Here is a 17,237-nt window from a genome sequence, read left to right as displayed (position 1 = left end):
GAGAGAACTATAGGGGCACTGTAGGGAGAAATTTGTAGCGGCACTGTAGGGAGAAAATTATTGGGGCACTGTAGGGAGAGAATTATAGGGGCACTGTAGGGAGAGAACTATAGGGGCACTGTAGGGAGAAATTTGTAGCGGCACTGTAGGGAGAAAATTATTGGGGCACTGTAGGGAGAGACCTATAGGGGCGCTGTAGGGAGAACAGAGATATAATTTGGTAGATTTCAGAGCGTTATCAGGGAAAGCATAGCACAGAGAAAGTGAGGGACTTTATACAGCTTGTCGGCAAGTTCTGCAATGCAAAATCCTACAAGAAACTCTTATTTTTCTGTATGAACAACCAGACAGCTTTTTTTTGTAAAAATGTTTCTACAGTTCATAGACTTATTGCCAGCACCCCAATAGCATACATTCTGCTGCAAACACTGAGGATTTGCCCATTTTTTTCTCTTAAAACCAGTTTTTAGTTAGTGCTTGTAATTTGACATTTCAGTGCATTATACCCATGTTATTGAACGCATTGTATATTACTGCAAGATACTGTTCAGTGTTTTAGTAAAACAATACTGCAATAACGCCATTATTACACCCATGTTACTGAAAGCGTTGTACACAGTGGGGTCCCATTATTGTGAGTAGCAGCTAATCTCCAGAGTAACCGCAGTGTGCAGCACGGACAGCAGCTAGACGTCCGGGGAGGGATTCAGTAAGGTCCTGGTAAGTTGTCACAGGTATCTGGAGCCATGCTGACTGCATGAGTAAACAATCGGGCACATGTACATATCTGTGGATGATCCCTAGAACACCTCAATACCACTGCCTGTACCCACCACTGCTCCACTCTCCAGAGCAGGTGCATTTCTTACTTGGCCCTACTTGGCCGTCTTCTGTCATTTGCTGCAGGTCCAGCCTCAGGAGCTCCATGTATCTCACCCTCTTCCTAGCCTTTTCCGAGCACTCACTCTCAGACTTTTAAAAGACCAGTGAGCATATCCAAATTCTTACCCAGCCTTTGGGTATTTGAGGTGGTAGGGTGCCTGAGCTTTAGGTTCCTAGTCTCTAGTTACCAGTGAAGGTATGATAATCTGTCAGACTACCCATGCACTGAACTCCTGTCTTACAACCTGCGCTGAATCCAAGCTGCTTGCCCTGACCTTAGCCTGTTTCTTGTTTTACCTCGTTGCCGCCTGTTCTGACCTCAGACTTGTTTATTGGATTTTTTTTTATCTGCTGCACTCTCTCAGCTTGGCCTCTTACTGGACTACAAGTATTGCCTAACCTCTTGGTGCTGTTGTTGACCCCCATGGGTCATCTGCCAGCTACACCGGGACTATTCCAAGATGTAGTGGCCTGGTGGTTCTCCTGCAGTGAAGGCCAGGTGTCATGGTTCCCCTGGCTGCTGCAGCGTCCAATTGCAGGGGGAACCAGGAGTGTGGGCCGGCCCTTGGAACCCTGGTCCCTTGAGTGTGTTCCGGGGCTTCCGAGCGCTGGCGTGAGCTGGGTCTAACCCAGTATAAACGCTGGCATCTGCAGAGTACAGATGGCCCTTAATTTCTTTTCCTCTGGCTCCCCTTGCTGTTCTCTTGTGGTCTTGCACTTTACTTTGATGGTGGACTTTCAGACCTGGTATTGTGACTACGTTTTCTGGCGATTTGGTCTTGTACTGCTCTCCTGATTTTTTACTTCTGGCGTGTCTGGCTTTCTCACTTGCTTCTGGCGTTCTTGACACTTCGTTGACCGACTGGCTGTTGACCCTGGTACGGCACGACTACTCTTATTGTGTCCGTTTGTTCTCTGTTTGTGAGTCGCTACCTCACTTACTTAGTATAGGGACCGTCGACCAGTTGTGGGGTCACCTTGTGCAAGTATGCAGTGATAGCGGGTCTGGAAATTTTAGGGCAACACTATCCCTGTGTGTGCATGCTTCTGTGTTGTCATACCCTGACACCAGGTCCCTGTATAGGGTGAAAACCAGTGGACTGTCAGGATAACAACCTTAGGACTAGCTTAAAGTCAAACCGGATAGCTGGCACAATGGGTCCTTACTCACTGCCCATTAGGGTGCATTTACACAAATCTCGGATCCACAAAATGCAATTTGTGTGGTGTCTGCATTTTGTAGTGGACCCACTAAATTCAATGGGTCCACAGTCGGCAATTTGTGGCAAAGTATAGGACGTGTTCTATCTTTTGCAGAACGGACATATGGATGCAGACATCACATACACAGTTTGCACACTGCAAAATCCGTACAGTTGTGTGAATGCACCCTCGCAGTAAGCTCAGGCCATGGACCCTACTGATCCATCCCATATAGGCCTGATATACATGTTCCAAAGGGTCACCCATCGCCGCTCGTTCCCGGAGGCTCCCCCAACATAGTTGACTGTAAAGTAATCTGATCAGTTCACATAGGGGAAGCCCAAAAGGAGACAGTAAGCCCCCATAGGTGTATTAAACAATATCGTGTCGGAGCTTAGACAACATCCACTATGGTTCTAAAGATCAACGGGGTGTATTCCTGGGAGGAAGGACAACGGAGACATCCCAGATATACACCTCAAAAAGGAAAAGGAAGAATACGTTTTAACCCAATCAGCTAATAACATAGAGGCCAAACTCGCTCTCCTCGTCCTGATGTGTCCTGCACGGAGGGAGATTAGATAACCCAGCAATACAGCAAGTTCCCAAGGTGACCTCCATTAAAGGGTGCAGGATTACTGCACGGACACCCCCATCCCCCCCACTTCCTCAGAGTGGATAGCAGAGCACAAGAGCTTTTGTTTAGGGCTCAATAGGGAAAGGTGAGTGATTCACCAAAAAATGGCAGGTGGCAATAGAAAAAATTTAATGTAGCTTAGAGGGGGTCTTTTGGAGAAGTAATGCCATGGATTTACCCCACAATTGTCACGATCAGTGTGGGGGGGAAACTCAACATTGAATACAGGAGGGAAGGGGAACAGTAACTGGGCCTGGAAACTAGGGAAGAAACAGGTCACCTCCTAGACAACCCTAATCCGGGCCCTGACTACCTATCAATATGAATAGACCTTGAAGGTAGGAAAATTCATAAGCAGGATACCTAGGCCCTGATTTCCCTATAAGGTCCTGGAATAAGTATAGGACCAGAGACAACCCATTCCTCCCCAGATGGACGAATGAAAGTCTCTGTCTCAGGCCCAGATACAACAACAGGGAATATAAAAAATACAAACAAACGCAACACTTAACTTCTGTAGAGATGGAAGAACAAGAACACCAGAGACAACCTCACACCAGCTCAGCCAAACCCAAATGAAGCCATCAACCGCATAGTCAGAAGGCTGGGGTCAGACTATAAAGGGTAGAAGTGATGACCACTGAGCAACAGCTGAGAAAAGGGAAGTGGTCATTAACCCTATCAACACTGAATCAAGAGAAATCAAGGTTGTTAGATTCCTCCACGCTCAGCCAATCTCCTTGATTTCCTGACACCAGTCACCTGAGGGACCGTGACACTACCCCCCCCCCCACACCTTCTATGGGTGACCTCCGGGCACCCAGGACCAACCTTATCAGGATGGGCTCTATGAAAGGCCTTCACCAGACGATTCGCATTAACATCGGCGGCTGGAACCCACATCCTCTCCTCTGGTCCGTAACCCTTCCAGTGGACGAGATACTGGAGGGATCTACAAAGAACTCGGGAGTCCACAATCCTGCTGATTTGAAATTCTAAATTACCGTCCACCATAACAGGAGCGGGAGGCAAGGAGGACGGCTCAACAGGTTCGACACATTTCTTCAACAACGACTTATGAAATACGTTATGAATTTTCAAAGCCTGAGGAAGTTTAAGACGGAAGGCTACAGGGCAGTGATCTTATATGGACCAATAAATCTTGGGCCCAACTTCCAAGAAGGTACCTTAAAGGGGTTTTCTCATCTCAGACAATGAGGGCATACCGCTAGGATATGCCCCTATTGTCTTATAGGTGTGGGTCCCACCGCTGGGACCCGCACCTATATCGAGAACGGAGCCCCGAAAGTGAAGGAGAGCGCACTGCGCATGCGCAGCCGCCCTCCAATTATTTCTATGAAGCCACCAAAAATAGCCGAGCGCTGGCTCGGCTATTGCCGTCTGCGCCATAGAAATGAATGGGAGCATGGGCCGCGCATGCGCGGCACGCTCCCATTCACTTCTATGGGAGAGGCGGGGATTAGCGCTTGCTGGTGGACGGACCCCGGGAAATCTGGGGTCCTCCCGCCACAGCGCGTCCCACTCTGTTCTCGATATAGGTGCGGGTCCCAGCGGTGGGACCCGCACCTATCAGACAATGGGGGCATATCCTAGTGATATGCCCCCATTGTCTAAGATGGGAATACCCCTTTAAGCTTCATTTTTCTTGTGGACAGCCACACAGAATCACCCACTCTCAGGTCCGGACCATTCATGCGTCTCCTGTCAGCCGCACGCTTATACCTGTTGCCCATCTTTTTCAGGTTATTTTGAATTTTCCGCCAAATCGAAGACAAAGAAGAGGAAAATCGTTCCTCCTCAGGAATACCGGAAATTTGAGAAACAGAAAATGTGCCAAACTGTGGATGGAATCCATATGCCCCAAAAAACGCTGACTTATCAGTGGACTCCTGTCTACGATTGTTTATGGCAAACTCTGCTAAAGACAAAAATGAAGACGACTCCTCCTGGTTCTCTGAAACAAAACATCTCAAGTAAGTCTCCAGATTCTGATTGGTGCGCTCCGTCTGTCCGTTCGAGTACAGAACTCCTTCCAGAATCTGGAAACAAGCTGAGTCCCCCGATCAGACACCACATCAGAGGGAATGCCATGTAGTTTCAAGATGTTATCGACAAACACCTGTGGAGGAGTCTTGGCATTAGGTAGAGCCGGCAATGCTATAAAATGCGCCATTTTGCTAAACCAATCAACTACCACCAGGATCACGTTTTTTCCAGAAGAATTCTGTAAATCCGTGATAAAGTCCATGGACAAATGCGTCCAAGGTCTGGACGGGATGGGTAACGGAAGAAGAGATCCAGAAGGCCGAGTATGTGTCACCTTAGCACGAGCACAGGTACCACAGGCTGACACATAGTCCTCAACACACTTACGCAACCCCGGCCACCAAAATCTGCGCAAGATGAGATCGACAGTGGATCTACTCCCAGGGTGTCCAGCCAAGACAGTACAGTGATGTTCCTCAAATACCTTGTGACGTAAGTCTGAAGGAACAAACAATTTCCCTGCAGGACAAAAGTCCGGAGCATCCTCTTTGGCCTCCAACACCTTAGCCTCAAGATCAGGATATAGGGCAGATATGACTACCCCTCCAGAGAAAATAGGACTAGGATCTCCGAAAGATTATACAACTGAGATTTGGGCAGTTTAGCTCCAGGAATAAGATGGACGGGACAATCATACTCCCGATGCGGGGGTAACTCTTGGTTACTGCTCTCGGAAAACACATCAGAAAATTCTGAAATTAACGAGGGTACAGTTTTAGTGGTGACCACAGAGAAAGACGCATTAAGACAGTCGTCCATGCAAAAATCACTCAAATCGAGAATCTGTCTCGCTTGCCAGTCGATGGTAGGGTCATGTTTGCTTAACCATGGTAAGCCCAAAACCATCGGAGCAGGCAGACCCTCCAACACATAACACGAGACAGATTCCTGATGGAAATCACCCACTCTTGGATGTCATTTACCAACTGCGACATGCATTTTTGGGTAAGAGGTGCAGAATCAATTGCAAAGAAATAAACGCTTCTCTCTAGTGCACTAGTAGTCAACCCATGAATACGAACAAACTGTCCATCAATCAGGTTAACCCCAGCCCCACTCTCGATTACATTTTTTGTTTTTTGTTTACACCTTGACGTTGAATGTACGGACAAATATTCACAAAATGTCCCTTCTTTCCACAACAAAAACAGACTCCCTTCATATGACCAGAGCTCTTACCAGCAGCCCCAGGAGTAGCTCCCCCCAACTGCACAGACTCCTCTGTGCGTAAACACAACGCTCTCTTTACCATAAGTGTCAAAGGAAGCCGCCACCTTATTTGACAATGCGTCCTGAGGGTGAGGACCCTTAGATCTCCCCCTCAAGCGTCTATCCAGACGTACAGCAAGGGACATGGCTGCTTCCAATGACTCAGGTTTTTCATGAAAGGCCAACGCGTCCTGCAGCCTCTCAGATAGACCCTGACAGAACTGGCTACGGAGAGCAGGATCATTCCACTCCGTATCCGTAGCCATCTCTTAAATTCAGAGGAATAGATCTCCGCGGAACACCAGAGAGGATCTCACACCAGCTCAGCCAAACCCAAATGAAGCCATCAACCGCATAGTCAGAAGGGTGGGGTGAGACTATAGGGTGGAAGTGATGACCACTGAGCAACAGCTGAGAAAAGGGAAGTGGTCATTAACCCTATTAACAGTGAATCAAGAGAAATCAAGGAGGCTGTTAGATTCCTCCACGCTCAGCCAATCTCCTTGATTTCCTTTTGCTCCTTACGTGGGGCAGCCTCTATCCAATCGAGCTTCATTTTGTCTAATTTTCTAAATGACTCCTTTCTCTGGCACATACTGTGCATCCCGACCCCATGGACGTTTTGGCAGGCAGATTGGAACAGTGGCTGGAAATGTCCCAGTATGCTGTCTCTGTTCTCTTTTGCCCAGCCTCCAGTGTCATCTTAGAGAGGATTTTCAAAAGTGCACATCCACACTGCACTGCTGCTGCTACAAGATAAAAGGGAGAATTTTCCCTGCTGGTTCAGAACAAGCCAGTGTTTCTTCTGACAAATAACACTTGTGCGTGTATAAATATGGGCAGGCCTTCTGCCCCTGTTTAAGGCATATTTTTTGGATGCTTCTGCAGAACAAGACACTCTTTCTTCTGACATTAACATATTCATAAATATGGCAGTAATATGCCCCTGTTAAGGTATAATGTTTGGACGCTTGTTCAGAACAAGCCATTGTTCTGACAATTAACACTTGAGCACGTATAAATCCGGGCAGAAATTCTGACCCTGTTAAGGCAACATTTTTGGACATGTACAAGCCACATTTTCTTTTGACATTAACATGTGCGTGTATAAACAGGTGCCTGGATCTGCCCTGTTAAGGCATAGTGTTTGGACACTTAATCCCAACAAGCCACTGTATTTTTCTGATAACACAGTGTGTGTTTAAACATCATCTGCCCCGATAAGGGACAATTTTTAGAAGGTTTGTATGTGAAAAAGCATAAGACATGTGATGGTGCAGTGTGATATTAAACACGCTGTTTGCGGTAACCCATTGCTATATATCTCAGTGTCACTCTGACATTATTTGCCATTGTTGTCATTGTGTATATAGTGTAATGTTTAGTGTGTATCAGTGGCATAACTAGAACTGACTGGGCCCCACAGCAACTTTTTAATTCCCACCGCCCCTCAGTCCCCTTAATGCAGACTTCAGACTAGACAAAAAAAAAAAGTACTCCCCTCTCTTCTCCTCCTGGAGGCCCCTCCGCTTTCCGTGCAGAACTGTGTGTAGGCATGCCCTAACTGTGACCTGATGTCGCACTTCCTCAGGTGGGGAAAAAATAATTATTACGATTATTCGCAAAAAGCTTCTAGCTGCATTTGCAGTAAGTATGACCCCCAAGCATTTATTCTTTTAGTGTTTGCTTATATCTTTGCGCAATTGACTAGCAGAGTGCTGTTACCTGTAGTTCTACGTATCCAAGTGTGTTTTAGCCAAGGTAGCGTGCACCTGCGTTCTTATATTCACTTATTGTGGAGGTGCTGGTTCGTTTATTTTTTCCCCATTGTCACTGCCACTAGGGGAGTGGCTCCCCCTGGTGGTGAGATTGAACCGTGCACCACCAGCCCATTTACCATGTGCTTTTAATTAGATAGCTTGTACAGCTGTATTCTACCCAGCCCATACTGCAGGCTCACAACCTGGGAGAGGCATGTGTAGGATGCAGCTTGGTACTACTTTGCCCAGATTGTAGGCTGTAAGCCCAGGAGAGGCATGTCAGAGTAGGACCCATCTGATTAGAAGCGACCTTGACGACCGGTAGATGGGCCCGAAATATTTTTGATCAATTATATTCGCAAAAAGCTTCTAGCTGCATTTGCAGTAAGTATGACCCCCAAGCATTTATTCTTTTAGTGTTTGCTTATATCTTTGCGCAATTGACTAGCAGAGTGCTGTTACCTGTAGTTCTACGTATCCAAGTGCACTTCCTCAGGTCACTGCCCTCCTATGCATAGTATGTGCGCTGCCAGGACTTAGGGCAGCACAGGCGCCCAGAGAAAAAGACTAGGGAGCGGTGAGTAATACCAGTGCTAGAATTAGGAGCACAATACTCACCGGTCCCTGATGCTTTAATAGTGCTTTATTATTCATCCAAAATACAGGGCATCCAGGTTACCCATCAGTGGGGTGAGGCCACAGCACATACCGGATAACACAAAACATGAAATAAACACCTGCCCCTCTGGGCGCTGACTATACAGAGACCTCACTCACCTACACCGTGTATCAGGAGAATCTGGCTTCACACAGCCTCCCGGTCACACAGCCTCCATCCTCTGCCCCTGACTGAGGCCCTGAGGCCTCTATTTATTCCCCAGTAATGATCCCAGTAGCCACACCTGGGATCTCCTCAAGCTGAGGGAAAGTTCTGTAATGGAAGAGAGCAAGATAAAACTTTAAAATGAAATATACACAGGGTGCGTATGAAGTGTGGGGGCGCCAAAGAAATGCCAATCCTAGGTGTGTTAGTTAGTGAAGGATTACAAGGTAAAAGATAAAAAACGACATACTTCTGAGTAGGGGAAGACACTGGTTTTGAAATGGTATATTAACCACTTACTTTACCAGGGAGGGGAGTGCGAGATAAACTCAATACACTCGTACCCTCACCTCCCTCGCCGAGATCGCTTGACAGATGTAATGGATTCCTTATCCCAGAGTGGTAAAACGGGGACCTCACAGGATGGAGCATCAGAAGGTTGCTTTATTCCAATTAAAATGAGCTTGACGTGTTTCAGGGAATTAAATAAATCCCCTTCCTCAGGAGTAAGATATACAAGCATGGACTGCACGGCTAGAGGCTGGATGTTACACACTGTGGTAATAGTAGACTGCATGTCTAGAGGCTGGATGTTATACACATGTGGTAATGGTAGACTGCACAGCTAGAGGCTGGATGTTACACACTGTGGTAATAGTAGACTGCATGGCTAGTGGCTGGATGTTATATACTGTGATAATGGCAGACTGCACGGCTAGAGGCTGGATGTTATACACTGTGGTAATGGTAGACTGCATGGCTAGAGGCTGGATGTTATCCACCTGTGGTAATGGTAGACTGCATGGCTAGAGGCTGGATGTTATACACCTGTGGTAATGGTAGACTGTATGGCTAGAGGCTGGATGTTATATACTGTGGTAATGGTAGACTGCATGGCTAGAGGCTGGATGTTATACACTGTGGTAATGGCAGACTGTATGGCTAGAGGCTGGATGTTATACACCTGTGGTAATGGCAGACTGCACGGCTAGAGGCTGGATGTTATACACCTGTGGTAATGGTAGACTGTTTGGCTAGAGGCTGAATGTTATACACCGTGGTAATGCTAAACTGCATGGCTAGAGGCTGGATGTTATATACTGTGGTAATGGTAGACTGCATGGCTAGAGGCTGGATGTTATACACTGTAGTAATGGCAAACTGCATGGCTAGAGGCTGGATGTTATACACCGTGGTAATGCTAAACTGCATGGCTAGAGGCTGGATGTTATACACTGTGGTAATGGTAGACAGCATGGCTAGAGGCTGGATGTTATACACATGTGGTAATGGTAGACTGCATGGCTAGAGGCTGGATGTTATACACTGTGGTAATAGTAGACTGCATGGCCAGGTGGGATGTTATACACTGTGGTAATGGTAGACTGCATGGCTAGAGGCTGGATGTTAAACACTGTGATAATGATAGACTGCATGGCTAGAGGCTGGATGTTATACACTGTGGTAATGGTAGACTGCACGGCTAGAGGCTGGATGTTATACACTGTGGTAATGGTAGACTGCACGGCTAGAGGCTGGATGTTATACACTGTGATAATGGTAGACTGCATGGCTAGAGGCTGGGTGTTATACACTGTAGTAATGGTAGACTGCATGGCCAGGTGGGATGTTATACACTGTGGTAATGGTAGACTGCATGGCTAGAGGCTGGATGTTATACACTGTGGTAATGGTAGACAGCATGGCTAGAGGCTGGATGTTATACAAATGTGGTAATGGTAGACTGCATGGCTAGAGGCTGGATGTTATACACTGTGGTAATAGTAGACTGCATGGCTAGAGGCTGGATGTTATACACTGTGGTAATGGTAGACTGCATGGCCAGGTGGGATGTTATACACTGTGGTAATGGTAGACTGCATGGCTAGAGGCTGGATGTTATACACTGTGGTAATGGTAGACTGCACGGCTAGAGGCTGGATGTTATACACTGTGGTAATAGTAGACTGCATGGCTAGAGGCTGGATGTTATACACTGTGGTAATAGTAGACTGCATGGCTAGAGGCTGGATGTTATACACTGTGCTAATGGTAGACTGCATGGCCAGGTGGTATGTTATACACTGTGGTAATGGTAGACTGCATGGCTAGAGGCTGGATGTTATACACTGTGGTAATGGTAGACTGCACGACTAGAGGCTGGATGTTATACACTGTGGTAATAGTAGACTGCATGGCTAGAGGCTGGATGTTATACACTGTGGTAATGGTAGACTGCATGGCCAGGTGGGATGTTATACACTGTGGTAATGGTAGACTGCATGGCTAGAGGCTGGATGTTACACACTGTGGTAATGGTAGACTGTATGGCTAGAGGATGGATGTTATACACTGTGGTAATGGTAGACTGCATGGCTAGAGGCTGGGTGTTATACACTGTGGTAATGGTAGACTGCACGGCTAGAGGCTGGATGTTATACACTGTGGTAATAGTAGACTGCATGGCTAGAGGCTGGATGTTATACACTGTGGTAATGGTAGACTGCATGGCCAGGTGGGATGTTATACACTGTGGTAATGGTAGACTGCATGGCTAGAGGCTGGATGTTATACACTGTGGTAATGGTAGACTGCATGGCTAGAGGCTGGATGTTATACACTGTGGTAATGGTAGACTGCACGGCTAGAGGATGGATGTTATACACTGTGGTAATGGTAGACTGCATGGCTAGAGGCTGGGTGTTATACACTGTGGTAATGGTAGACTGCACGGCTAGAGGCTGGATGTTATACACTGGGGTAATGGTAGACTGCATCCTGTAACTGAAGGAGCGCTGTATACAGGTAAAACTAGAAAAATTTGAATATCGTGCAAAGTTCATTTATTTCAGTAATGCAACTTAAAAGGTGAAACTTACATATGAGACTCATTACAGGCAAAGCGAGATATTTCAAGCCTTTGTTTGTTATAATTTGGATGATTCTGGCTTACAGCTTATCAAACCCCAAAGTCACAATCTCAGGTCCCCGTTGCTCGGGGGATATGGATTAATTAGCTGACTAGAGTCTGACACTTTGAGCCTAGAATATTGAACCTTTTCACAATATTCTAATTTTAAGTTGCATTACTAAAATAAATGAACTTTTGCATGATATTCTAATTTTTGGAGTTTCACCTGTAAACAGGAGACGGGTGCTCACAAGGTTGTCAGTCCTTATGAGTATGTTCTCGGCTTCCACTGATTCTTTGCTGTCCCGGAGGCAGGTAGAACAGCTCAGAAGCTGAAGTTTATATGAGGTCATGCTGGATTCCTGACAATTATTGTTATATAGAAGAAGTGTCTAAAAAAAGTAAAGGGGAACCCAACAATGGAGTCACAGCGCCCCCCTGCTGTTTTATCACCTCCATGCGGGGACAGCGAGGCAGAGTATTTAGTGTCTTCTGGGCTGATGCTCCATACACTCCTGGTGCTCATGGCCCCATGGAGAGCGGAGGCTATGGTTGCTCTCCTCGGCCCATCCTGAACCAGGGCTTCCTCTTGACACGTCCTCAAACCGGCACAGTCACTTGGTCCAGATGCACCTCCTCACATAGGATGTGGTCCTTCTGCCACCAGCCTCTGTCCTACTGCCGCCATCCACAGGGGCCCTCAGTCAGTAACAGGTATTCGCCCTCCTCCCATGGGCAGCCCCTGTAAACACTAGCTGCTGCTCCCACACCGGCCTTATGTCTTTTCATGTTCCTAGGGCCCATCTACATATCTCACCCCCATCCAGTCATGGTGCCCGGGCCCATCTACATATCTCACCCCCATCCAGTCATGGTGCCCGGGCCCATCTACATATCTCACCCCCAGCCAGTCATGGTGCCCGGGCCCATCTACATATCTCACCCCCAGCCAGTCATGGTGCCCGGGCCCATCTACATATCTCACCCCCATCCAGTCATGGTGCCCGGGCCCATCTACATATCTCACCCCCATCCAGTCATGGTGCCCGGGCCCATCTACATATCTCACCCCCATCCAGTCATTGTGCCCGGGCCCATCTACATATCTCACCCCCATCCAGTCATGGTGCCCGGGCCCATCTACATATCTCACCCCCATCCAGTCATGGTGCCCGGGCCCATCTACATTACTCACCCCCATCCAGTCATGGTGCCCGGGCCCATCTACATATCTCACCCCCATCCAGTCATGGTGCCCGGGCCCATCTACATATCTCACCCCCATCCAGTCATGGTGCCCGGGCCCATCTACATATCTCACCCCCATCCAGTCATGGTGCCCGGGCCCATCTACATATCTCACCCCCATCCAGTCATGGTGCCCGGGCCCATCTACATATCTCACCCCCATCCAGTCATTGTGCCCGGGCCCATCTACATATCTCACCCCCATCCAGTCATGGTGCCCGGGCCCATCTACATATCTCACCCCCATCCAGTCATGGTGCCCGGGCCCATCTACATATCTCACCCCCATCCAGTCATGGTGCCCGGGCCCATCTACATATCTCACCCCCATCCAGTCATGGTGCCCGGGCCCATCTACATATCTCACCCCCATCCAGTCATGGGTGACATATGCTTGTTATAAGGAGCCCCCAGAACCTATATATTACTATGTAATGTACTGTATTAATCTCCACCACAAAACCTGCACCTACAGTCTGGAGGGGTATACCACCCCAGACCATACACTGCACCCCCCGTGTACAACACCAGACCACTGCACCCTGTGTACTACCTCAAACCATACTCTGCACCCCTGTACACCGACCCAGACCGTACACTGCACCTGCGTACAACCCTAGAAAGCACAATGCACCCCTGAATACTACCTCAGACCATACACTGTACCCCTATACACCACCCCAGACCATACACTGCACCCGTGTACTATCTCAGATCATACACTGCACTCGTTTACTATCTCAGATCATACTGTACACTTCACCCCTGTGTACCACATGAGACCATACACTGCACCTGTGTACTACCTCAGACCATACACTGCACCTGTGTACTACCTCAGACCATACACTGCACCCGTTTACTATCTCAGATCATACTGTACACTTCACCCCTGTGTACCACATGAGACCATACACTGCACCTGTGTACTAACTCAGACCATACACTGCAGCTGTGTACTACCTCAGACCATACACTGCACCCGTTTACTATCTCAGATCATACTGTACACTTCACCCCTGTGTACCACATGAGACCATACACTGCACCTGTGTACTAACTCAGACCATACACTGCAGCTGTGTACTACTTCAGACCATACACTGCACCTGTGTACTACCTCAGACCATACACTGCAGCTGTGTACTACCTCAGACCATACACTGCAGCTGTGTACTACCTCAGACCATACACTGCAGCTGTGTACTACCTCAGACCATACACTGCACCTGTGTACTACCTCAGACCATACACTGCAGCTGTGTACTACCTCAGACCATACACTGCACCTGTGTACTACCTCAGACCATACACTGCAGCTGTGTACTACTTCAGACCATACACTGCAGCTGTGTACTACTTCAGACCATACACTGCAGCTGTGTACTATCTCAGACCATACACTGCACCTGTGTACTACCTCAGACCATACACTGCACCTGTGTACTACCTCAGACCATACACTGCACCCGTGTACTACCTCAGACCATACACTGCACCCGTGTACTATCTCAGACCATACACTGTACCCCTGTATACCACCCCAGACCGTACACTGCACCCCTGCATACCACCTCAGACCGTACACTGCACCTCTGTATACCACCTCAGACCATACACTGCAGCTGTGTACTACTTCAGACCATACACTGCAGCTGTGTACTACTTCAGACCATACACTGCAGCTGTGTACTACCTCAGACCATACACTGCACCTGTGTACTACCTCAGACCATACACTGCACCTGTGTACTACCTCAGACCATACACTGTACCCCTGTATACCACCCCAGACTGTACACTGCGCCCCTGTGTACCATATTAGACCGTACACTGCACCTCTGTGTACTACCTCAGACCATACACTGCACCCGTGTACTATCTCAGACCATACACTGCACCCGTGTACTACCTCAGACCATACACTGCACCCGTGTACTATCTCAGACCATACACTGCACCCATGTACTACCTCAGACCATACACTGTACCCCTGTATAACACTGCACCCATGTACAACCCCAGAAAGTACACTGCACCCCTGTATACCACCTCAGACTGTACACTGCACCCGTGTATACCACCTCAGACCGTACACTGCACCCCTGCATACCACCTCAGACTGTACACTGCACCTCTGTGTACTACCTCAGACCATACACTGCACCTGTGTACTACCTCAGACCATACACTGCACCTGTGTACTACCTCAGACCATACACTGCACCCGTGTACTATCTCAGACCATACACTGCACCTGTGTACTACCTCAGACCATACACTGTACCCCTGTATACCACCCCAGACCGTACACTGCGCCCCTGTGTACCATATGAGACCGTACACTGCACCCCTGCATACCACCTCAGACTGTACACTGCACCCGTGTATACCACCTCAGACCGTACACTGCACCCCTGTATACCACCTCAGACCGTACACTGCACCTCTGTATACCACCTCAGACCGTACACTGCACCCCTGTATACCACCTCAGACCGTACACTGCACCCGTGTATACCACCTCAGACCGTACACTGCACCCCTGTATAACACCTCAGACCGTACACTGCACCCCTGTATAACACCTGAGACCGTACACTGCACCCCTGTATACCACCTCAGACTGTACACTGCACCCCTGTATACCACGTCAGACCGTACACTGCACCCCTGTATACCACGTCAGACCGTACACTGCACCCCTGTATACCACCTCAGACTGTACACTGCACCCCTGTATACCACCTCAGACTGTACACTGCACCCCTGTATAACACCTCAGACTGTACACTGCCCCCAATTATTATATAATCTCGGAGCTCAGGACTCCGCCCAGAGGAGGGAGCGGGGGGCGGGGAAGGAAGCGGCTCGGGCGGGGCCTCCGGAGATCACGGGAAGTTGAGAAGTTTTCTGCTGCTCCCGGGATCCGGCTACAGGTCAGTAGTAAGGGGGGAAAGTGTCCGGTACAGCCCGTATACTGCTCCACTGCACCCCAATATTATGTACACTGCACCCTGTATACTGCTCCACTGCACCCCAATATTATGTACACTGCACCCTGTATACTGCTCCACTGCACCCGGTATACTGCTCCACTGCACCCCAATATTATGTACACTGCACCCTGTATACTGCTCCACTGCACCCCAATATTATGTACACTGCACCCTGTATACTGCTCCACTGCACCCAGATATTATATACACTGCACCCCGTATACTGCTCCACTGCACCCTGATATTATATACACTGCACCCCGTATACTGCGCCACTGCACCCAGATATTATATACACTGCACCCCGTATACTGCGCCACTGCACCCAGATATTATATATACTGCTCCACTGCACCCAGATATTATATACACACCGTATACTGCTCCACTGCACCCCGTATACTGTTCGACTGCACCTTGCTGTTATATACACTCCTCCCCTCTATATTATACAGACCGTATACTGCACCCTAATGTTATATACACTGCACCCAGATATTATATACACTGCACCCCGTATACTGCTCCACTGCACCCAGATATTATATACACTGCACCCCGTATACTGCTCCCAGATATTATATACACTGCACCCCGTATACGGCTCCACTGCACCCTGATATTATATACACTGCACCCCGTATACTGCTCCACTGCACCCTGATATTATATACACTGCACCCCGTATACTGCTCCACTGCACCCAGATATTATATATACTGTTCCACTGCACCCCGTATACTGCTCCACTGCACCCAGATATTATATACACCCCGTATAGTGCTCCACTGCACCCCGATATTATATACACTGCACCCCGTATACTGCTCCCAGATATTATATACACTGCACCCCGTATACGGCTCCACTGCACCCTGATATTATATACACTGCACCCCGTATACTGCTCCACTGCACCCAGATATTATATATACTGCTCCACTGCACCCAGATATTATATACACCCCGTATACGGCTCCACTGCACCCTGATATTATATACACTGCACCCTGTATACTGCTCCACTGCACCCAGATATTATATATACTGCTCCACTGCACCCCGTATACTGCTCCACTGCACCCAGATATTATATACACCCCGTATACTGCTCCACTGCACCCTGATATTATATACACTGCACCCCGTATACTGCACCACTGCAGCCAGATATTATATATACTGCTCCACTGCACCCAGATATTATATACACACTGTATACTGCTCCACTGCACCCCGTATACTGTTCGACTGCACCTTGCTGTTATATACACTCCTCCTCTCTATATTATACAGACCGTATACTGCACCCTAATGTTATCTACACTGCACCCATATATTATATACACTGCACCCCGTATACTGCTCTACTGCACCCTGATATTATATACACTGCACCCAGATATTATATACACTGCACCCCGTATACTGCTCCATTGAACCCTGGTGTTATATACACTCCTCCCCTCTATAATATACAGACCGTATACTGCACCCT

At 48.1% G+C, this 17,237-nt stretch overlaps 1 protein-coding gene across 2 annotated transcripts in view; it reads left to right on the top strand.

Moving 5' to 3' along the window:
• Positions 1-1,640: 1,640 nt before the first annotated feature.
• The window catches only part of CCDC102A (coiled-coil domain containing 102A), a 48,757-nt gene continuing 33,160 nt past the window's right edge, over positions 1,641-17,237 (top strand). Inside the window, exon 1 of one of the 2 annotated variants that reach the window (XM_040409973.1) lies at positions 1,641-1,760. The gene's annotated coding sequence lies outside the window, so the exon portion shown is untranslated. Of the gene's footprint in view, positions 1,761-15,595; positions 15,680-17,237 lie in introns of those variants that run through there. The other variant, XM_040409972.1, reaches the window with a different exon arrangement.

This window comes from Bufo bufo, chromosome 10 (genome assembly GCF_905171765.1).
Source record: "Bufo bufo chromosome 10, aBufBuf1.1, whole genome shotgun sequence".
In the NCBI taxonomy this organism is placed as follows: Eukaryota; Metazoa; Chordata; class Amphibia; order Anura; family Bufonidae; genus Bufo; species Bufo bufo.
The sequence above is the reverse complement of the archived record's forward strand: the minus strand, read 5'-3'. Positions and strand labels throughout refer to the sequence as shown.